The following is a 23,848-nucleotide window of genomic DNA, read 5'->3' on the forward strand; positions in this document are numbered from 1 at the left end:
GACAACTCTCCACGGCTGTCGGTGTCAAAACCGACAGATCTCGGGTAGGGGGTCCCGAACTGTGCCTCTAAGGATCAAAGGTAATAGGAGGCAGGGGACACGATGTTTACCCAGGTTCGGGCCCTCTTGATGGAGGTAAACCCCTATGTCTTGCTTGATTGACTTTGATGAGTATAGGGGTTACAAGAGTTGATCTACCATGAGATCGTAATGGCTAAACCCTAGATGTCTAGCATGTATGATTATGACTGCCCCTATGGACTAAAACCCTCCAGTTTATATAGACACTAGAGGGGGCTAGGGTTTGTACCGATTTGGTTTACAGAGAAAGGAATCTTCCTATCTGAACGTTAAGCTTGCCTTCCACGCCAAGGAGAGTCACATCCGAACTCGAGGGAAAGCCCTCCATCTTGTATCCTCACGACCCACTAGTCCGGCCCATGTCACATAGCCCGGACGCCCGAGGACCCCATAATCCAGGACTCCCTCGGTAGCCCCTGAACCAGGCTTCAATGACGATGTGTCTGGCATGCAGATTATCTTCGGCATTGCAAGGCGGGTTCCTCCACCGAATACTCCAAAGCAGTTCGACCAAGAGAACTATATTTGTTGCTACCTCTTGAGCACTACGTTGGTTTTCCCTTGAAGAGGAAAGGGTGATGCAGCATAGTAGCGTAAGTATTTCCCTCAGTTTTTGAGAACCAAGTTATCAATCCAGTAGGAGATCACGCTCAAGTCCCACACACCTACAAAAACAAATAAGAACCTCGTAACCAACGCGATAAAGGGGTTGTCAAGCCCTTCACGGTCACTTACGAGAGTGAGATCTGATAGACATGATAAGATAATGTTTTTTGTATTTTTATGATAAAGATGCAAAGTAAAATAAATGGCAAAGGAAATAACTAAGTATTGGAAGATTAATATGATGGAAGATAGATCCGGGGGCCATAGGTTTCACTAGTGGCTTCTCTCAAGAGCATAAGTATTACTGTGGGTAAACAAATTACTGTCGAGCAATTGATAGAATTGAGCATAGTTATGAGAATATCTAGGTATGATCATGTATATAGGCATCACGTCCACGACAAGTAGACCGAAACGATTATGCATCTACTAATATTACTCCACACATCGACCACTATCCAGCATGCATCTAGAGTATTAAGTTCATAAGAACAGAGTAATGCTTTAAGGAAGATGACATGATGTAGAGGGATAAACTCATGCAATGTGATATAAACCCCATCTTTTTATCCTCGATGGCAACAATACAATACGTGTCGGTTCCCTTTCTATCATTGGGATCGAGCACCGCAAGATTAAACCCAAAGCTAAGCACTTCTCCCATTGCAAGAAAGATCAATCTAGTAGGCCAAACCAAACTGATAATTCGAAGAGACTTGCAAAGATAAACCAATCATACATAAAAGAATTCAGAGGAGAATCAAATGTTATTCATAGATAATATGGATCATAAACCCACAATTCATCGGATCTCGACAAACACACCGCAAAATAAGATTACATCGAATAGATCTCCAAGAAGATCGAGGAGAACTTTGTACTAAGATCCAAAGAGAGAGAAGAAGCCATCTAGCTAATAACTATGGACCCGTAGGTCTGAAGTAAACTACTCACACATCACCGGAGAGTCCATGGAGTTGATGTAGAGGCCCTCCGTGATCAATGCCCCCTCCGGCGGAGCTTCGGAAAAGGCCCCGAGATGGGATCTCTCGAGTACAGAAGGTTGCGGCGGTGGAATTAGGTTTTCGTGGTGCCCGTGGATGTTTGGGGGATACATGGATATATATATAGGAGGAAGAAGTACGTTGGTGGAGCAACGGAGGGCCCACGAGGGTGGAGGGCGCGCCTAGGGGGGTAGGTGTGCCCCTGCCTCGTGCCTTCCTCCCTTGTTTCTTGACGGCCACTCCAAGTCTCCTGGATCACGTTTGCTGAGAAAATCACGTTCCCGAAGGTTTCATTCCGTTTGGACTCCCTTTGATATTCCTTTTCTTCGAAGCCCTAAAATAGGCAAAAAACAACAATTTGGGTTGGGCCTCTAGTTAATAGGTTAGTCCCAAAAATGATACAAAAGTGTAAAATAAAGCCCATTAACATCCAAAAGAGATAATATAATAGCATGGATCAATGAAAAATTATAGATACGTTGGAGACGTATCAAGCATCCCCAAGCTTAATTCCTACTCGTCCTCGAGTAGGTAAATGATAAAAGAAGAATTTTTGATGTGGAATGCTTTCTAACATATTTCTCAATGTATTTTTTCTTTATTGTGGCATGAATGTTCATATCCTAAAGATTCAAGATAAAAGTTTAATATTGACATAAAAACAATAATACTTCAAGCATACTAACTAAGCAATTATGTCTTTTCGAAATAACATGGCCAAAGAAAGTTATCCCTACAAAATCGGATAGTCTAGCTATGCTCTATCTTCACCACACAAAATATTTAAATCATGCACAACCCCGATGACAAGCCAAGAAATTGTTTCATACTTTTGATGTTCTCAAACTTTTTCAATCTTTACACAATATATGAGCGTGAGCCATGGATATAGCACTATGGTGGAATAGAATGGTGGTTGTGGAGAAGACAAAAAGGAGAAGATAGTCTCACATCAACTAGGCGTATCAACAGGCTATGGAGATGGCCATTAATAGATATCAATGTGAGTGAATAGGGATTGCCATGCAACGGATGCACTAGAGCTATAAGTATATGGAAGCTCAACAAAAGAAACTAAGTGGGTGTGCATCCAACTTGCTTGCTCACGAAGACCTAGGGCATTTTGAGGAAGCCCATCATTGGAATATACAAGCCAAGTTCTATAATGAAAAATCCCCACTAGTATATGAAAGTGATATCATAGGAGACTCTCTATATGAAGAACGTGATGCTACTTTGAAGCACAAGTGTGGAAAATGGATAGTAGCATTGTCCCTTCTCTCTTTTTCTCTCATTTTTTTCTTTGGGCCTTCTTTTTTTGGCCTCTCTTTTTTTCGTCCGGAGTCTCATCCCGACTTGTGGGGGAATCATAGTCTCCATCATCCTTTCCTCACTTGGGACAATGCTCTAATAATGATGATCATCACATTTTATTTACTTACAACTCAATACTTAGAACAAAATATGACTCTATGTGAATGCCTCCGGCGGTTTACCAGGATGTGCAATGATGCATGAGTGACATGTATGAAAGAATTATGAATGGTGGCTTTGCCACAAATACGATGTCAACTACATGATCATGCAAGCAATATGACAATGATGAAGCGTGTCATAATAACGGAACTGTGGAAAGTTGCATGGCAATATATCTCGGAATGGCTATGGAAATGCCATAATAGGTAGGTATGGTGGCTGTTTTGAGGAAGGTATATGGTGAGTTTATGGTACCGGCGAAAGTTGCACGATACTAGAGAGGCTAGAAATGGTGGAAGGGTGAGAGTGCGTATAATCCATGGACTCAACATTAGTCATAAAGAACTCACATACTTATTGCAAAAATCTATTAGTTATCGAAACAAAGTATTACGCGCATGCTCCTAGGGGGATAGATTGGTAGGAAAAGACCATCGCTCGTCCCCGACCACCACTCATAAGGAAGACAATCAATAAATAAATCTTGCTCCGACTTCATCACATAATGGTTCACCATACGTGCATGCTACGGGAATCACAAACTTCAACACAAGTATTTCTCAAATTCACAACTACTCAACTAGCATGACTCTAATATCACCATCTCCATATCTCAAAATAATTATCAAGTATCAAACTTCTCATAGTATTCAATGCACTTATATGAAAGTTTTTATTATTTCCATGTTATTCTAAAGGACTCTCAAAATAATATAAGTGAAGCATGAGAGAACAATAGTTTCTATAAAAAAAATCCACCGCCGTGCTCTAAAAGATATAAGTGAAGCACTAGAGCGAAAACTATATAGCTCAAAAGATATAAGTGAAGCACATAAAGTATTCTAATAAATTTCAAATCGTGTGAGTCTCTCTCAAAAGGTGTGTACAGCAAGGATGATTGTGGTAAAATAAAAAGCAAAGACTCAAATCATACAAGACACTCCAAGAAAAACACATATCATGTGGTGAATAAAAATATAGCTCCAAGTAAAGTTACCAATAGACGAAGACGAAAAAGGGGATGCCTTCCGGGGCATCCCCAAGCTTAGGCTTTTTGGTGTCCTTGAATTTTATCTCGGGGTGCCATGGGCATCCCCAAGCTTAGGCTCTTGACACTCTTTGTTCCATAATCCATCAAATCTTTACCCAAAACTTGAAAACTTCACAACACAAAACTCAAAATAGAAAATCTCGTGAGCTCTGTTAGCGAAAGAAAACAAAACACCACTTCAAGGTACTGTAATGAACTCATTATTTATTAATATTGGTGTTAAACCTACTGTATTACAACTTATCTATGGTTTATAAACTCTTTTACTAGCCATAGATTCATCAAAATAAGCAAACAACACAAGAAAAACAGAATCTGTCAAAAACAGAACAGTCTGTAGTAATCTGTAGATAACGCAAGTTCTGGAACCCCAAAAATTCTAAAATAAATTTCTGGACCTGAGTAATTTATCTATTAATAATATTCAAAAATAATTAACTAAATATCACATTCCAAATAAAAATGGCAGCAATTCTCATGAGTGCTAAAGTTTCTGTTTTTTACAGCAAGATCAAAAAGACTTTCCCCAAGTCTTCTCAACGGTTCTACTTGGCAGAAACACTAATTAAACACAAAAAACACAACCAAAACAGAGGCTAGATAAATTATTTATTACTAAACAGGAGCAAAAAGCAAGGAGTAAAAATAAAATTGGGTTGCCTCCCAACAAGCGCTATCGTTTAACGCCCCTAGCTAGGCATAAAAGCGAAGATAGATCTAGGTATTGCCATCTTTGGTAGGCAATACATAAGTGGCTCTCATAATAGATTCATATGGTAATTTGATTTTATTTCTAGGGAACTGTTCCATGCCTTTCCTTAAAGGAAATTGGAATCTAATATTCCTTTCCTTCATATCAATAATTGCACCAATCGTTCTAAGGAAAGGTCTACCAAGAATAATAGGACATGAAGGATTGCAATCTATATCAAGAACAATGAAATCTATGGGCACATAGTTCCTATTTGCAACAATAAGAACATCATTAATTCTTCACATAGGTTTATTAATAGTGTAATCCGCAAGGTGCAAGTTTAAAGAACAATCGTCAAAATCACGGAAACCTAGCAAATCACACAAAGTTTTTGGAATCGTGGAAACACTAGCACCCAAATCACACAAGGCATAGCACTCATGATCTTTAATTTTAATTTTTATTGTAGGTTCCCACTCATCATACAGTTTTCTAGGGATAGAAACTTCCAACTCAAGTTTTTCTTCATAAGATTCCATCAAAGCATCATCGATATGTTTAGTAAAAGCTTTATTTTGACTATAAGCATGAGGAGAATTTAGCACGGATTGCAACAAGGAATTACAATCTATCAATGAGCAATTATCATAATTAAATTCCTTGAAATCCAATATGGTGGGTTCATTGATATTTAAAGTTTAAACCTCTTTAATCCCACTTTTATCAATTTTAGCATCAAGATCTAAAGACTCCGAATTTTTGGAATGCCTTCTAGGTAAAGGTGGCTCATCTTCAGACCCATCATTATCAAGAATCATATTGAAAAACAAAGATTTAATAGGAGACACATCAATAACTTTTAGATCTTCATCTATATTATCATGAAAACTAGAAGAACACGCTTTCACAAAGCAATATTTCTTAGCATGCATCCTAGCGGTTCTTTCTTTGCACTCATCAATGGAAATTATCATGGCTTTGAGAGACTCATTGATATCATGCTTAGGTGGAATAGATCTAAGTTTCAAAGAATCAACATCAAGAGAAATTCTATCAACATTCCTAGCCAACTCATCAATCTTAAGCAATTTTTCTTCAATCAAAGCATTGAAACTCTTTTGCGAAGTAATAAATTATTTAATGTTAGATTCAAAATCAGAGGGCATCTTATTATAATTTCCATAAGAATTGTTGTAGGAATTACCATAATTATTAGAGGAATTACTAGGAAACAGCCTAGAATTAAAATTACCTCTATACGCGTTATTACCAAAATTGTTCCTACCCACAAAATTCACATCCATAGATTCATTATTATTCTCAATCAAAGTAGACAAAGGCATATCATTAGGATCAGTAGGAGCACTCTTATTAGCAAACAATTTCATAAGTTCATCCATCTTTCCACTCAAAACATTAATTTCTTCTATCGCATGCACTTTTTTATTAGTTGATCTTTCGGTGTGCCATTGAGAATAATTAACCATAATATTATCTAGGAGTTTAGTAGCTTCTCCTAAAGTGATTTCCATAAAAGTGCCTCCCGCGGCCGAATCTAAAAGATTTCTAGAAGCAAAATTCAATCCAGCATAAAAGTTTTGTATAATCATCCAAAGATTCAAACCATGTGTAGGGCAATTACGTATCATTAATTTCATCCTCTCCCAAGATTGTGCAACATGTTCATGATCAAGTTGCTTAAAATTCATAATATCGTTTCTAAGAGAGATGATCTTAGTGGGAGGAAAATACTTAGAGATAAAAGCATCTTTGCACTTATTCCATGAATCAATACTATTTTTAGGCAAAGATGAAAACCAAGCTTTAGCTCGATCTCTAAGGGAGAAAGGAAATAGCTTAAATTTAGCAATATCATTGTCCACATCTTTATTATTTTGCATATCACACAAATCAACAAAGTTGTTTAGATGGCTAGCAGCGTCTTCACTAGGAAGGCCAGAAAACGGATCTTTCATGACAAGATTCAGCAAAGCAGTATTAATTTCACAAGATTCAACATCGGTAGGAGGAGCAATCAGAGTGCTAAGAAAATCATTGTTGTTGGTATTGATAAAGTCACACAATTTAGTATTATCTTGAGCCATCGTGACAAGCAAGCAATCCAACACACAAGCAAACAAGAAGCAAGTGAAAAAGAGGCGAATAGAAAAAGAGAAGGGGAACAGAGAGAGAGGGCGAATAAAACGGCAAGGGTGAAGTGGGGGAGAGGGAAACTAGAGGAAAATGGCAAATAATGTAGTGCGAGGGATAAGAGTTTGTGATGGGTACTTGGTATGTCTTGACTTGACTTGGCGCGAATCTCCCAGGCAACGGCGCCAGAAATCTTTCTTGCTACCTCTTGAGCACTGCATTGGTTTTCCCTTGAAGAGGAAAGGGTGATGCAGCAAAGTGGCATAAGTATTTCCCTCAGTTTTTGAGAACCAAGGTATCAATCCAGTAGGAGATCACGCTCAAGTCCCACGCACCTACACAAACAAATAAGAACCTTACAACCAACGCGATAAAGGGGTTGTCAAGCCCTTCACGGTCACTTACGAGAGTGAGATCTGCTAGATATGATAAGATACTATTTTTTGTATTTTTATGATAAAGATGAAAAGTAAAATAAATGGCAAAGTAAATAACTAAGTATTGGAAGATTAATATGATGGAAGATAGACCCGGGGGCCATAGGTTTCACTAGTGGCTTCTCTCAAGAGCATAAGTATTACGGTGGGTAAACGAATTACTGTCGAGCAATTGATAGAATTGAGCATAGTTATGAGAATATCTAGGTATGATCATGTATATAGGCATCATGTCCGAGACAAGGAGACCGAAACGATTCTGCATCTACTACTATTACTCCACACATCGACCGCTATCCAGCATGCATCTAGAGTATTAAGTTCATAAGAACAGAGTAATGCTTTAAGGAAGATGACATGATCTAGAGGGATAAACTCATGCCATATGATATAAACCCCATCTTTCTATCCTCGATGGAAACAATACAATACATGTCGGTTCCCTTTCTGTCACTAGGATCGAGCACCGCAAGATTGAACCCAAAGCTAAGCACTTCTCCCATTGCAAGAAAGGTCAATCTAGTAGGCCAAACCAAACAGATAATTCGAAGAGACTTGCAAATATAAACCAATCATACATAAAATAATCCAGAGGAGAATCAAATATTATTCATAGATAATCTGGATCATAAACCCACAATTCATCGGATCTCGACAAACACACCGCAAAAGAAGATTACATCGAATAGATCTCCAAGAAGATCGAGGAAAACTTTGTATTGAGATCCAAAGAGAGAGAAGAAGCCATCTAGCTAATAACTATGGACCCATAGGTCTGAAGTACACTACTCACACATCATTGGAGAGGCCATGGAGTTGATGTAGAGGCCCTCCATGATCAATGCCCCCTCTGGCGGAGCTCCGGAAAAGGCCCCGAGATGGGATCTCTCGAGTATAGAAGGTTGCGGAAGTGGAATCAGGTTTTCGTGGTGCTCGTGGATGTTTGGGGGTACATGGATATATATAGGAGAAAGAAGTACGTCGGTGGAGCAACGGAGGGCCCACGAGGGTGGAGGGCGCGCCCCCTGCCTCGTGCCTTCCTCCCTTGTTTCTTGACGACCACTCCAAGTCTCCTAGATCACGTTTGTTGAGAAAATCACGTCCCCGAAGGTTTCATTCCGTTTGGACTCCGTTTGATATTCCTTTTCTTCGAAACCCTAAAATAGGCAAAAAAACAGCAATTTGGGCTGAGCCTCCGGTTAGTAGGTTAGTCCCAAAAATGATATAAAAGTGTAAAATAAAGCCCATTAACATCGAAAATAGATAATATAATAGCATGGAGCAATCAAAAATTATAGATACATTGGAGACGTATCATCCGTCTCTGTACAATAGTCACAACCCTGAAGCACGAGGGCAAAATACTTTAAGCAAAAATAAGTTATGTCTTCTGACAACTTTTTCAGTGAGGTCTTGTGTTCTGGCCTTATTATTATTTCGAATCGTTTTTTCAACCTCCCGTTTCGCGTTTCGAGACGCAACTTCCAATGACACGTCTCATCGAAGCAGAGATCATGCCCCCATATTGTGGGATTTTCATCAATGATGGTTTGGGTAATCCAACCACGCCATCTGCTCGATCCCTTGGGAATAGGCAAATTTTAAGGCTCGTGCGGGGTCGCTTGACATTCATTGCCTTTATAAAGGGATAAGGACCCCTCTTTTACCCCGCGCCTTTTCCTTCGTTAGCCTTCCCATCTTTGAGCTTTAGCGCCCAAGTCCCAATCCTTCTCCATTGCCACCACGCACTCCGACCATGTCTAGATCCGGTTCTCAAGGCAAGTGAGTGGCCTCTTCTGTGACGAAGAAGGATATCCAGGGACTCCGGGAGGCGACGTACTTAACCGCGGAAATTGCACACAGGCTTCCGACAAAGGGGCAAATCATCCCTACTCTAGAGCCTGGCGAAAGGGTCGTGTTCATCCCCCACTTCCTCCGCGGGTTAGGGATTCCCCTTCACCCCTTTGTTCACGGCCTCATGTTATACTACGGGCTAGATTTTCATGATCTAGCCCTGAACTCCTTCCTCCATATCTCGGCGTTCATCGTCATGTGCGAGGCATTTTTCCGCAACCCTCCGCACTTCGGCCTGTGGCTCGAGACCTTCAACATGAAGGTGAAGGTGTTTGACGGGGAGCACATGGATTGCGGTGGAGCCATGGTGAGCAAGCTTCCTCACACCATTTAGCCTAAAGGGGATTTTGTGGATACCGTCAAGACATGGCAGCAGGAGTGGTTCTATATCACCAAACCCCGTGGCACCAAGTGGGCGACCACTCCTGCATTTAGATCCTGACCCCCCTGCGACTCGCTTCGTGGACCAACAAGGGTCTAGACTGGGGATCGACTGATGAGGTTTTGATGTTGCAAAAGCGCATCAAAAGTATCATAGAGAAGAACACCCGCCTCACTGACGTGATTCACGTGATGCTCATCTGCCGAACCCTTCCCTGCCAGCGATGGCCTCTCCGTTTATGGGAGTTTAATCTGGAAGGGACGCGAACTCTACGACAATTCTTTGGTACGACACACAAAGAGATCTAGAAATTGATCTTTAAATCTCAAAAGTCGTGGCTGGAGACGTCCGAAGACGTTGGTCTTGACGGCAACCATCCGACGCCCCTGGTAAGGGCTAAGCTTCCGCCTATAGCTTGGTTTGTTAATCCAGGGGATACACTATCCATTCCATCCTTTAAATAGGTCTGGACAAAGAAGGAGGAGCGGATCAGGTGTCCGGCCCCCCTTCAAGAGGCCAAAGAGGCGCGGTTCGAATCTAGGGCGGCTTGCGAGGAGATCGGGCAGGCCAGACAGATAGCGGCTCGTAAGCCCTTTCTTTTACATACAGAGGTTGGCAATCAGAGATATGCCTTGCTTAATCGACTATGGAGTTCTCTAGACGCTTTTGCAGATCTTCCGAGGAGTGCCTACGTCGCGCTATTCTTCCAATCTCAGGAGGGACATGCGACGGAGAAGCTGTTTTGGTCACAGTTCGCGGCGCGGGAGCGCCCATCGTTGTTGAACGACCAAATGGCGCAATGGGCCGAGCTGCATAAGATGTCCGGAGCGGCCATGAAGGACATCATAGTTCAGCTATGGCCAGCCGAACCCATTCCGAGCAGCTATTTCGGCATGGCATGGTGACTCGTCGATGCAGTGCCCCGAGTCGACGCAATCAAGCGGTCAGTGTGCATAGAAGGTGCACAGATGGCCTTCGCCCGTGTGAAGATACACAGGGCGAAGATGAAGGCTGCCGAAGTGGCTGTCGAGGGCCCTCCCAGAGGCAAGAACCACCGCACGCCGGAGCGCTATTTAGAGGACGTCCTAGAGGGTGCCTGCTTGATAGAGGGTCAATGCTCAAAGGACATATATTCGAATAAATGTACCCGAGTTGTCCAGACTTTTTATTATATATGAAGGCTTTGTAATATATTTGTGCCTTTGTCTAAAAGTTCTTTCCTCCTATGTGGCCGTTTTTGTATTCCTGAGAGTTCTCCAGTCGATGGCTTTGGCCCCCATGTAGATACTACGGGGGTGTTCAGAATAGCACATGATCACAGTTAACCCAATGTCTTGGTCCGTGAAGGAGGTGTCAGTGCGGCAAACTAGGCAATCGGACTATGTGGCTTTACCACTCTCACTTAGCCATAGGAGTTTGACAATGGGGCTAGAAGATAGCCCCTGGTATGTACGCGGCTATCCAGATGCGGATGCGTTACATATTGACCAGAAAAATAGTCCTTCGTGTAATACGGAAACAATCATTAAAGATTTCAACACTACAAAAAATACACTTCCGTGATGATACATGTTTGTCACAGTAGGTCACGTTTTCTACCATGCATGTACATCCATGACAAATTTATGACAGAATTAAGATAGTCATACTTGTGTTGTCATAGAAGTGTCCATGACATTACCAAAATTATCATCACGGAAGTGTCCACTTCCATGATGATAAATCGCGCATCACAGAAGTGCTTTCGTCAAGGGTGACTGACACGTGGCATCCACTGTAACAGAACGCCGTTAAGCTATCGGGTCCGGTTTTGGATCCGATAACCTGTAAACAGCCCCGACCAATGGGGATTTTCCACGTGTAAAATCATCATTGGCTGGAGGGAACACGTGTTGGCTCGCCGCTGGGACAGATGTCATCCACTCATTGGACCCAAAGTGCCTATGATACGTCAACACGTGGCACGGCCCAACAGAGGCCCATTCCTGTGAAAAGGCAGGCCCATTTGACTTGGTCAAAAGGTGGTGGGCCGGCCCACGACAAGCTTGTTAACGGCCTTCTCGCATATAGCCCATTTACATCCTGCTTTCCCAGGGCCCGTTTACGGCCTATCCGAATTAGGCCCAGTAGCGTCATCTGGGCCGTCCAGTATAATTCCAGCCCGTTTTAACTTCCGGCCCATGTGTGGCCCATGACGTCTTTCGGCCCGTATGAGGCCCTTAGTAACCCTCGGCCCATTAACGGCCCGTGGTAAAACTGGCCTGTAATGAACAGTGTATCACTTTATACCCATTAACGGCCCATATACTGTTGTGCCGTTTCCAGCCCATGTTATGTTTCAGCCTTCTCAGGGCCCATTTATTCTTGGGCTCATTTCCAGCATTCATTTACTTTCGGCCCATAACTGTCATTTTCTGCTTGTGGGCCAAATTCAGCCCGTGGTTACAGTCGGCCCGTTAATACGTTGGGCCGTTTTCATTGCATCATCAAATATGGACGATTAACGATGGCCCGTTATGGTCGGCCATGAACGGATGATTTCAACTCTAGCCCATTTACGGCCATAATGTGGTCTGTTATTGGCCCATGTTTGGCCAACCGATCATACGGCCCGTAGAAGGCCCATTGATGATACGGCCCGTACAAGGCCCATTGTGTCTACGGCCCGTATAAGGACCATTGTTTCTATGCCTCGTAGAAGGCCCATTGTTTCTACGACCCTTAGAAGACCCATTGTTTCTACGGCCCATAGGAGGCCCATGTTAACTACATTAAATATGTAGCCCATGGTTAATGTGGCCTAGTTTTCAAAAATAGGCTATTGCGGCCACTAGCAAACCACGGAAAAAGAACTGCACTGACTACAAGAAAACAAATAAACAAGACAATAAGGAAATAAATAGGCAAGCAACTTACGCTAGGCTATCACGGCTATTACACATATTACATCCACTGGGCATCAAAGTTTGCCACCAGTGCAAATATAGGGAACAAAGCAGCATATAAACACCGCAACAAAACAAGTCCAGAACTGAAACCACTTCTGAAGAGCTCAAGAAACAATATCCTGGGTACCCATAATGCTGGCAAGATGCTTAGCAAGCTTATTAACTTTCTCTTGTTTGGCGCTTAAATCCTCCAGCACTTGCTGTTGCACCAGAAAGTATGCATCTGAATTCTGCAGGGACTTCCTCAGTCCTTCGGCTTCCTGTCACATAACATCTGATCGGTGTATTTCAACTTGAAGTTGAGACTCAAGAAGCCGAACTGATTCAGGCAGTGAGTTTGAAGAGCTGGTGCCAGCAGTAGTAGCTAGTAACTCGAACACTACGTCAAGACAGGACTTTGGGGTTGTCTCGGTGTCTTCAATATAGTTTTTATCAGCTTTCTTGGAGATCAACAGGGATGTCTCACTATCTTGAACCTTATCTGCATTACTTCTTGTACCATTGCATAACGGGGTACTCTTCTCCAATATTTTATCCACATTCTAAAACAAAAACAAACAAACACATCATAGGTTTACAATGTAGTATATGAAACTCGTTTTGGTAAACCAGTTCAGTAGTAAGGTGGACAGGATAACAGCATGAAACAAACATATATCTATGTAGTATGGTCACTTTATGGTCTATATCATTCTAGTTTATGTTGGCAAATCAAGATAGATATAGTTTGAATCATATCTATTTAAGACAAAGCAGCTTAGACAGAATATAAGTGTGGGAAACTATACAGCAATAACAACACTTGTAAGCTGCATGGCATGAGAATATAACTGTTTATTCAATTGAAACTGAAATCAACATAGAGCAAGTTACAACAACAAACACGTTAAAGAAACAGGTTTAAAACATACCTGTTGCGCCATTGGAGTTTCAATTGCATCCTTCAAATTTGAAATTAGTTGGTATGAGTAAATAAAGTGATGCAAGAGTAAAGTAGTATGAACCATAGCTACGGAACCTGACCTGAGAACAATTCTTCTTCTGCTTTAAGCGTTGACTTGGGGTTCGGAGTGGTGGTCCTCGTGATTTGGGCACTGCAGTTGCCTTACTAAATGCTCGTGTTTGGGTGCTCTGTGGTGGAGACGGTGCTGTGTCAACGGGAACTGGGTTACTATCTATTGGGGTTGGGGATAGAAGGGGTGTAGCTGGTTCTCTGTCCAACTTGGTAGGGGTACAATCTGTGTGAGTCTGGGTTATGTGTGGTGGGGCTGGTTCTTGGGCAAGTACAACCATGGATCTATCTCCATCGACAGGTAGCACGATCTTTTCTGAAGACCGTGTTTTTACTCCCACGATACTTCCATCACCCCTCAATTGAAATGGCTGATAAACAAGAAAAGTAATTGAATTACAGACATTGTAAGATAGACAGGTGCAATGGATAGTAGGGAAGAAAAAGGGCATGAAATAATTCACATTTATGTTGTCTAACCAACAGAATACATGACATAATTTCACATATATGATGGCTAATTAAACAGGATAGCATGACACAATTTCACATGTATGATGGCTAACTAAACAGGATAGAATGAATACTCAATATGATGACTATAAACATGATGACAATATATATGAGGTCTATGGGTTGAGCATACATCACAAACGGATGAAACATGATGCATATATAATTATGATAGATGACATAATTCAAGATTGATGACTATGTGAAAGAAGAGATATATAGCTATTTATGTCTTTAGAAAATGTTGGCATGCATAAATCACAAACATGCTTTGATGTAAACATCATGGCATGATATATGTCAAATATATTGATTTATATGACTAAGGGTAGCTGACAGAGGGCAATCGCATATATGATGTGTCAACTAAGGAGATCGCCATTCAATATCGTGTATATGATGTAAAACTAAGCATTGCAATACAACATATGCATGATATGAGTAATATAACCCTGCCAAGTTTGAGCATACACCTCAGGGGGATAATAGGACTGATCATCTGCCTCTGAATCCTCCTCTGAAGAGCTATCTGTAACCAGCAAGATATCTGCTTCACTAGGTAGCATTGTCTGCTCTGAAGACCTTGTTTTCACTCCAGATTTCTCCATCACCAATTCAAATGGCTGATGCACAGGAAGAGCAGTTGAATATACAAACATTGTCGACAAAAGCAATGAGAAATACAAAAAAAGGACGACATGATATAATTCACATATATGACACTTGGCTAAACAGCATGGCATTGCATAATTCACATATATAATGCCTTGCAACAAGATAGCATTGCATAATTCACATATATAATGTCCTGCAACAAGATGGCATTGCATAATTCACATATATGGTAATTGGACACTAAACAGGTGGCATTCACACAAAGCATGTCTAAACTAAGCAAATGACATAGCAATGCAAGATACCATACGCACGATATGAGCATCATAACCCTGCCAAGTTAGAGCATGCACCTCGGGGGGAAATAGGACTGGTCATCTGTCTCTGAATCCTCCCCTAAGGAGCTATCTGTAACAGAGCAAGACATGCGCTTTGTCAGATAGCATTGTCTGCTTTGAAGACCTTGTTTCCACTCCAGATTTTTTCCATGACCGTGCCGAATGGCTGATGCACAGGAAGAGTAATTGAATGTACTAAAATTGTTGAAAAATTTAACACGTAATAAAAAAATGATGTCATGATATAATTCACATATAAGATGACTCGCTAACCAGGGTGGCATTGCAAAATTCACATATATGATGCATGGCTAAACAAGATGGCATTGCATGATTCACATATACAATAAAGAAACTAAACAGATGGCATTGACACAAAGCATGTCTTAACTAAGCAGATGACATCTTTGATGTATACAGTAAGCAACACAAGGCACCATATGCATGATATTACCAACATCAGCATGCCAAGTTAGAGCGAAGACCTCACAGGGTAAATAGGAGTGGTCTTCTGCTTCTGAATCCCCCTCAGAACAGTTATCTTCCTCTTGATTACGATCCGAAATGGGTGGAGGGGGGCTGCCTTTGCACCCACCATGGAGCGACGTCTGCATGAAATTTTATTGCCACTCAAGGCTCGTCTCTTTTGCTCTACATGTTCAGTTCCATTGTGTACAATAACTGACATGCATTGGAATAAAACATAGTGAGATTATGTAAGGAGTGCATGCACAAATCCAGAGTGATGGTAGCAAACTGTGGATAGACCCAAAACAAATGATAGCAGGCAGATAATAGTTTTAGTTAAAAATGCAGATAATGGCTCCTTTAATGTTTGTTTGCACCCAACATGAAACTAATAGTAGACACCTGAGATTAACCAGATAGTAGACAGATAGTACTGATTGCTGCCCCAATATGTACCCCACAACCATTTAAAAACTCAAGTTTCAGCATAAGTTTGGACCCGAGTCAGAGTCTAATAGGTGAACACGACGATAAAGTAGCATGTCATCATATTAAGCGATGCATAACATAAGCAGAAACGGAAGAGTGTGACCTCTCTTGTGGACCCGTCTAGTCCTCAAGATCATCTGCTTAGTTGATGATGGTAATGCAGTTGTCGTGTCTGCCGGCGGCGGGGAAGAAGATCTTAGGCAGCGAAAGACAGTCTGGAGAGCGAATCCCTGCTGTGGTGAACCCTTCCATCGTTGGAGCAGCTGAGCTGGGGTGGAACACAGCACCACAGGAGCAGAACAAACCACACAAGGTTTTCTTTGACACATATCTGTAACAGAAGTAATTGTGTAAGGGCTTGTTTGAATTTGAGGATTCTAACAATGCAGGGATAGGAAATAGACATGAATAGGATAGGAATGCATGTGCAAAACAGAGAATTTAAAAACACAGGATTTCTGCCAATCTGGGTGTTTTGTTCACAAGAATTGGAAGATCACATGATGCAAACAAGGATGTTGGGATTAAGTCAAACCACAAGAAGTGTACAACCTCTTTGGCGAAGCCATGTCGATCTCAGCGTGATTGAGTTGGCCGGTGAGGATGCTCCGGCTGACCTGGCTGTCGGAGGAGGGGAAGAAGATCTTAGGCGTCTAGAGATGGAGCCCGAGGTACTGATCCACTGTGATGGAGGGTTTCATCGTTGGAGCACCTCCGGTGAGTTGTACGACGCCGAGGCTGAAGCAGGACAAGAGAGACAACGTTAACCTGAGTGGAAATCTAATAGCATATCCAATAGATGACGTAAAATACATAACCACAAAGTGCTAGATGTATACATCAGCCTCTCATCTTTGACTAAACTGTCGAAACTGAATTTAATTGTCGAAACTGAACTTAACTGTCGAAACTGAATTTTGCTATCGAAACTAAATTTTACTGTCGAAACTGAACGCACTAGAGGTGAGGCTACAAGTCAGTTGACTGACTTTTTCATCTCTGGTCAGTCGATTTTGCAGCCATTGGATACGAAATCAAGGGTCTATAGTTCATCTTCAACATCCACCCCCTGAGCCACCAGCCACCACCGGCCAAACCGCCCCCCGTCGCCCGCGGCCGATGGTGCGCCGCCCCGCCCATCCCGAAAACACTCCCCACCACCGGTCCGTCGCTGCCCCGGCCATCCCTGTAGCCCCCCCTCCCCCCGTGCCGAGCTTTTTCTTCGGCGATCCCCACGCCACCGCCCCACCACCATTGGCGACCACCGCCCCCACCCTGAACCCTAAGATAGGTAGTGGGGTACCTCTCCGGAGAGCCCTCCTCCCCATTGCGGTTGGTTCTTCCTTAACTCCGGCGAGCCCCCCACCCCCAGAAAATCGACTGACCCAAAAGTCGATTCAGTCGATTGAAGTATAGTTAAATCGGAGCAGCATCACAAGCAAGAGCAAGAGTGAGAGCAGTAGCGCGAGCAAGAGCAAGAGCGAGAGCAGCAGCGCGAGCAAGAGCAAGAGCGAGAGCAACAGCGTGAGCAAGAGCAAGAGTAGACCAGGCAGGGGACCGAGAGCAAGAGCACAGCAGCAGCACGAGCGAGAGCTAAAGCAGCAGTAGCTCCTACTGATGTGGACATCGCCGCCGTGCGAGCGACGCCGTGGAGGAATTGGCTGGCGATGCCGACGTGGATGGAGCCGCGCCGTGTCGGCTCGGGATAGAGCGCCGGCAGCACCGTGAGATCGAATCAAGAAGAAAATGCGACGATTAGTGTACAACCTCTTTGGGGGCACCAATTAGGCCGCAACTTCATCCGAGGAAACGGTGTTCTTCCGGTGGTGCAGGTGAAGACGGTGGTGTGGGAATGGAGGTGGCGCGAAAGACGAGGGGAACATCGGGGCAGCTCCTTGGAGGTGGAGGACGGGGTGGCTGAACCGGCGGGACGACCAGATCGACGACGGATCCTCATCTGGTACGATGGATGAGGGACGTCGAGGTGTTGCTGTGGACGACATCGTCGGGGAAGAGGCTTCGGCTGGGTGGCGGACGGAGGAGGGTGTGGGGCTTCGCGGGTTTTGCCGGCCTCGGTGTACGAATGGGTGGGCGGATGGGATGGGAGTGGGGAACCATGGCTTAGGGACGCGCTTGTTCGAAATGTGGGGTAATTACGAAAGTACCCCCACCGATTTGAGGCGGTTCTTTCCGTTCAGGGGTATCACGGGCATTTCACGTCTCGAGATTTCACAGGAGGTGGGAGTTTTCGCGCCCGTTGTAATTTTGGAATAGCAAGGCACATGTTCAGATGGAGGGAGTTGCCGGAGCACAGCGAGACAAAGATATATCTTAAATATTTTGGGCTAACAAGGCGCGGGTTGAAGAGGCGTGAGTTTCGCAGCACGATAGACAGAGACCCTAGCTTGAAATTTTGGCATAACAAGGCGCGGCTTGAAATTTTGGGAGAACAAGCTTAACGTGTACCCAAAAAATGACAATTTAGACTAGTATGATATACTACATACAATGTGTTTAACACGCACAACACACACAAACACCATTTATACTAGTAAGGTACGCGTGCATTGCACGCATGAGATTTGGCAACCAAATTATGAATAAATACCACATTATAGCATGTAAGCTTTGAGTCATATATGCATGATGTAGATGTTCGTTTAATTCTTATAGTTCATTTCATTCAAAATCATCTAGTTTTTATAAGAAAGCCAATCTATTTTAAGATTCATGGAATTGTGCGTTGTAAGGCATAAAGTAAAAACAAATCATGTAGAAAAACATTTGGGCAATTATGATACAGAAGATTCTAGAACAAAGACGAAGTGCTTGTGTTTTGACGTTTGTGCATTATGCTTAAGTTCAACCATAGAGTCTTCTAGATTGTACATGTGGCAATATCTTGTGGAATCTAGATGATATCCAACAACCAGTAGTGCTCAAATTTGCCAGCTCTGCACCATCGGATTGGCCTCATCCAACGACCATCTTTCAAAGTTAAAGTTATCTGCACACTATATAAAAAATATAAAATATAATATATATATATAGGGGTATAGATATAGATATGTGATGCGAAAGCCACCCATCATCTCCAACTAGAATAGTTTGTCCATGCATGGATGCAATGTGGCCAAACGATGTCTACCATCGGTATCTCGAATTCAAACCAATCTGACCTTGTTCAATGTGTATACATTGCAACATGCTCGTTTCCAAACCGCACCGCGCAGATCTCCGTTATATTCATGCATGCATGGGTTTCAAACATCATGATCTCTTATTCAAATATTTGAATTCAATTTACATTGATTATGACCTCACCTAGTCTTTTACACCCAGACATTGGTCTTCTCTTTATAATTGTACCACTAACTTTCTCTCGTGCATGCATGCACACACACTACCAGTCGGCAATATCCATCGCACACTTGCAATCTTTTTCTTCAGGTCGGTCTCCCATGAAGGCACACACACACACATCCCCCTCTCCATCATATCGGGCATTCTTTATCTCTGACGTGCATGCGCAACGATCGATGTTCCTCTATGTGTGTGTGTGTAGCTAGGTCTTTCATAGTTTTACACATAAACCGATCAATCTATATATCTAGTGAGGTCTCACCCTCTTTCCCACGTCCACATCGATCAATCTATACCTCTCTATATAGGATTACATATATAGCTAATACACCCACATTAATTATATATCCAACGCCCCCCTCTCATCATCCATGCCTTCCGCTTCATCTCTCAGACACGCGCACAATGGCCAAGATAGGGGGCAGCAAGGGCCCTGCCCCCCCCCCCCCCTAACATCACTATATATTGAGGCTAATATGAATGTGATCATTAGACAATTGTTGGTAAAAATGGTTTAAGTTGATGAATTGGCCCTCCTCGTAAAGGATTAGCAATGCTTGGCCCCCTAGCTCATGGAACATTTTTCATGGCTCCGCCACTGCGCGCAATAGCACACGTTCTCGCCCCCTCTCTCTAAATATCGATCTCGCAGTTTTGCACTCCTTCATAGTCTCCCTCCACTCGGCCCCTCGCCCTCGCACCATCTTCTAGCCCCCCACAGGATTTTGCCACATGTACAATCTAGTAGACTCCATGGTTGAACTTAAGCATAATGCACAAATCTCAAAACAACAGTGGTTCTCCTTTGTTCTAGAACCTTCCGTATCGTAACTGCCCAAACTTTTTTTCTAGTTGAATTGCCATTCTTTGTTTGTACTTTATGCTTTACAACACACAATTCCATGAATCGTAAAATAGATTAAGGGCTTTTTGATTCAAAGGATTCTCGAAGGAATTTTGGAGGATTATAATCCTTAGGAATTTTTCCTATCTTGGTTGTTTGATTCGTAGGATTGTAAACCATAGGAATTTTTCCATATGATTCATTTGTACTATATTTCATTGGAAACATCCCATCCACTCAAACCTCTTTGAAAGAATTCTGCGGTTTTTCTATGCACAATCAAACACTCGTAACATCCTATAGGATTCAAGACGACATTCCACTCTAATCCCATGTTCTTTCTATTCCCGCGTTTTGGAAATCCTACGAATCAAAGAGGCCCTAGGTTTTTTATAAAAACTAATTGATTTTGAATGAGATGAACTATAAGAATTAAACAAAGGTCTACATCAGGCATATATGACTCAGAGCTTACATGCTATAGTGTGGTATTTATTCGTAATTTGGTTGCAAAATCTGACGCGTGCAATGCACGTGTACCCTACTAGTACTTCGAGTATGTGCAAAACACAATGGCACGCTACACAGTGTCTCTCTTATAGTTCATGAAGCCACGTGGACATGTGGCACATGTGGAGGCATTGTCACGACATCCTTGTGTGGATTGATCACAGTGATGTGCTGCTGGTTCCAGAAGAATGTACTCATCCTCCCTGAGTTGCACTGGCGGTACAAGCACGAAGCGAAGATGTGCACGCACGCCATGCACGCACACGCGGGTACACGGGTGGATGCAATTTTGTACCAAGATCCACCCATGTGATAATTTGACGTGTGTAAAGTCCTTCACTTCATTGATGGTCAATTAATATAGCGCATTCAAATTGAGTGGACGTGAGGGCAGAAGAAAGACATTACTACTCCACTACGCGCATGCGAGTAGTTAAATCATGGGTTGCTAGTAGTACTTTCGTTTGTTCCCTTCGTATTTTGTGCCAATTTTTGACAATAACATAATATTTATGCATCTGAGCGGGGTTGTCTACTTGAAATTTATGTTCCACTAAACTCATAGGGAGCCGTTTCGGGCCTCAAAACAAAAAACCATCAATTAATCTTTACCTTGTTCCCATCACATTCGAAAGTACTAGTGCTACAATTAAGTGCAAGCCTGCTCACACCTACCAGTACGTACCAAACCTAAATGTGTTCCCACTATGCAGGTTTAAGTACTAGTGCTAGTACTTAGGTTATAAAAAGGGGAACTACCTAACCGAAAATGACTACACATTCCTCCTCAACTCCTCATCCACAAGAAACAATCAAGCCATAGCCAGCGTGAGTTCTGGGTCGAGAGATTTCCACCAGGGAGAGGTGAGCATGGAAGAGGAAGCACGAGAGAAGTCCCGCCTCGCCGCAAAAGCAGCCGACATGTCCAGCCGCGCAGCAGTAATAGCATAGAGGTCCCGTCGTGCCGCCAAAGTAGCACGGAGGTCCTGCCGCGCCGTCGATGTAGCAGACTAGTCCGTCCATGCCGCGGAAGCAGCAGAGATGTCCCGCCGCGGCGGCCTGGGAAAATTTCTCGCGGGCAGGCGAGGACTCTTACAGGCGCATGCATGCGATCGTCCATAGCCAGATGGATCAAATCTCCGGCTGGGCGAGGATGCAGGACGAGGCTACCGGTGTCATCCGGCAACTCGGGGAGGGCAATGTGACGCTCCGGGGCAAGCGTGACCAGCTGAGGGCGAAGATCGCTGGAAGGGGGAAGCAGGAGGAGGAGACCGCTGTTGTGTTGTAGAGGACGGGCGTCATCATCAAGAAACTTATGGACGAGAATGCCATGCTCCACATCGAGCGCAACAGGCTGGGGTGGAGGAATCCATGTATGCTGCCAAGCAGCGTATTAAGGACATGAAACTGATGAAAGAGATCATCGCCCGCCGCGAGAACTAGTCTCCGCGACCTGCAGCGTATAAAGAAAGTAGAGATCAGCGAGTCAGATTGTTGTATGCGTCTTCCTTCTTCTTTTGCCCTTGTGTATTTCGGGCGTAGCCGCATGTGGCTTCTTTAGTTATCTTCCTAATTATGTAAGACAATTATTATCCACTCTCGTCGTCCTTATATATTTTCATCAGCCTTGCTATAAGTCGCAGTAGATGCTATATAGGTCCATCGGATCTTACATCAAGATCCGTGCCAAATTTTCTTTTCAGATTTTCTTTTTCTCTCTTAAATCTCAGTCGAGTGAGACACTGCCACGCCATTAAACAGAGGCTCGGGCGCCATTAATGGTACCTTGGGAGAGAGGTGGACGACAGATGGAGGTCAAAGCGCTCTCCTCCTGATAAGCACGCGCAGGGGTCTGATCGCACGCCTCCCATACTCAAATAGCTACCCTGCACGGCGCCTCCTAGCTAATAAAAAAGGGAACGTGTGGCGGCACGTAAATGGTAAATAGAACGCCCATGGTTTCAAAAATACTTGTGTTTCCGATTGTAACATGATAGCATTTGTTCCAAAATGACTTTGTTGATTGTTAATGTGTGCGCCTTCGCAAATCGGACAACAAAATTACCACAGCATGCTAGTGCCATGTCATGGCACCAAGCCAAGTTTCAGGATTTCCATGTGTGTTTCGGATTTACAGGAATTAAAAAACCAAGTTTCTCAACGTTTCCAGCCGAGCCATGATGCCCAGATGTTTTAATTTCATTCACATTTCTCGCATGTGACCTAGAAATTACCCGAGGACACACATGTGATTTTTCAACTAGCTTTGGTGCACTGGAGCATGTGCTTGTATTTAAAATTTGAATTATGCACACAAAGGTGACACGTTCCCTCTCAGAACCACGAGCCTTCTTGAGAGAAGCTCCGGTTTGCAAGAAACTTACACCAAAACGTGTTCCTATTCTGCATTTTTTTACCACAACATGGTAGTACCATGACATGACACCATGCCAAGTTTCATGATTTTCAGGCGTGTTTTGGATTTACAAGAATTTTAAAAACAAGGTTCTCAATGTTCTTGGCCGAACCACGATACCCAGATGTTTGAATTTCATTCCCATTTCTTGCATGGGACCTAGAAATTCACCCGAGGACGCACATGTGATTTTTCAGTCAACTTTGGTGCACGGGAGCATGTGCTTGTAGTTCAAATTTGAATTATGCACATTAAATGACCAGAAACTCAATTAATGTATAAAAAGGCCAAACGAACCCGGAATAATTCCAAAATTTAACAGGGCACTCACAACGTATATTGTTTCGCACACAAAGGAATTAAAAAAATAAAGAAAGTATCCCTATTTAATTCTTGGTTTGTTATTATTTATGCCACTAGTTGTGTATCACTACTCAGTTTTGCCATTAGAAGTTACAACTACTCAAAAATGCCATCGATCCGTGAGATGCCTACTCAAAATGCAATTAGATATCTAAAAAATGCCATCGTTAAGTTAGATGTTTGCTCAGAAATGCCATTAGACATTGTTATTTTCACGTCAAACCCCGTTGACC

The sequence above is a fragment of the Triticum aestivum genome, chromosome 4A (assembly GCF_018294505.1).
Source record: "Triticum aestivum cultivar Chinese Spring chromosome 4A, IWGSC CS RefSeq v2.1, whole genome shotgun sequence".
NCBI lineage: Eukaryota > Viridiplantae > Streptophyta > Magnoliopsida > Poales > Poaceae > Triticum > Triticum aestivum.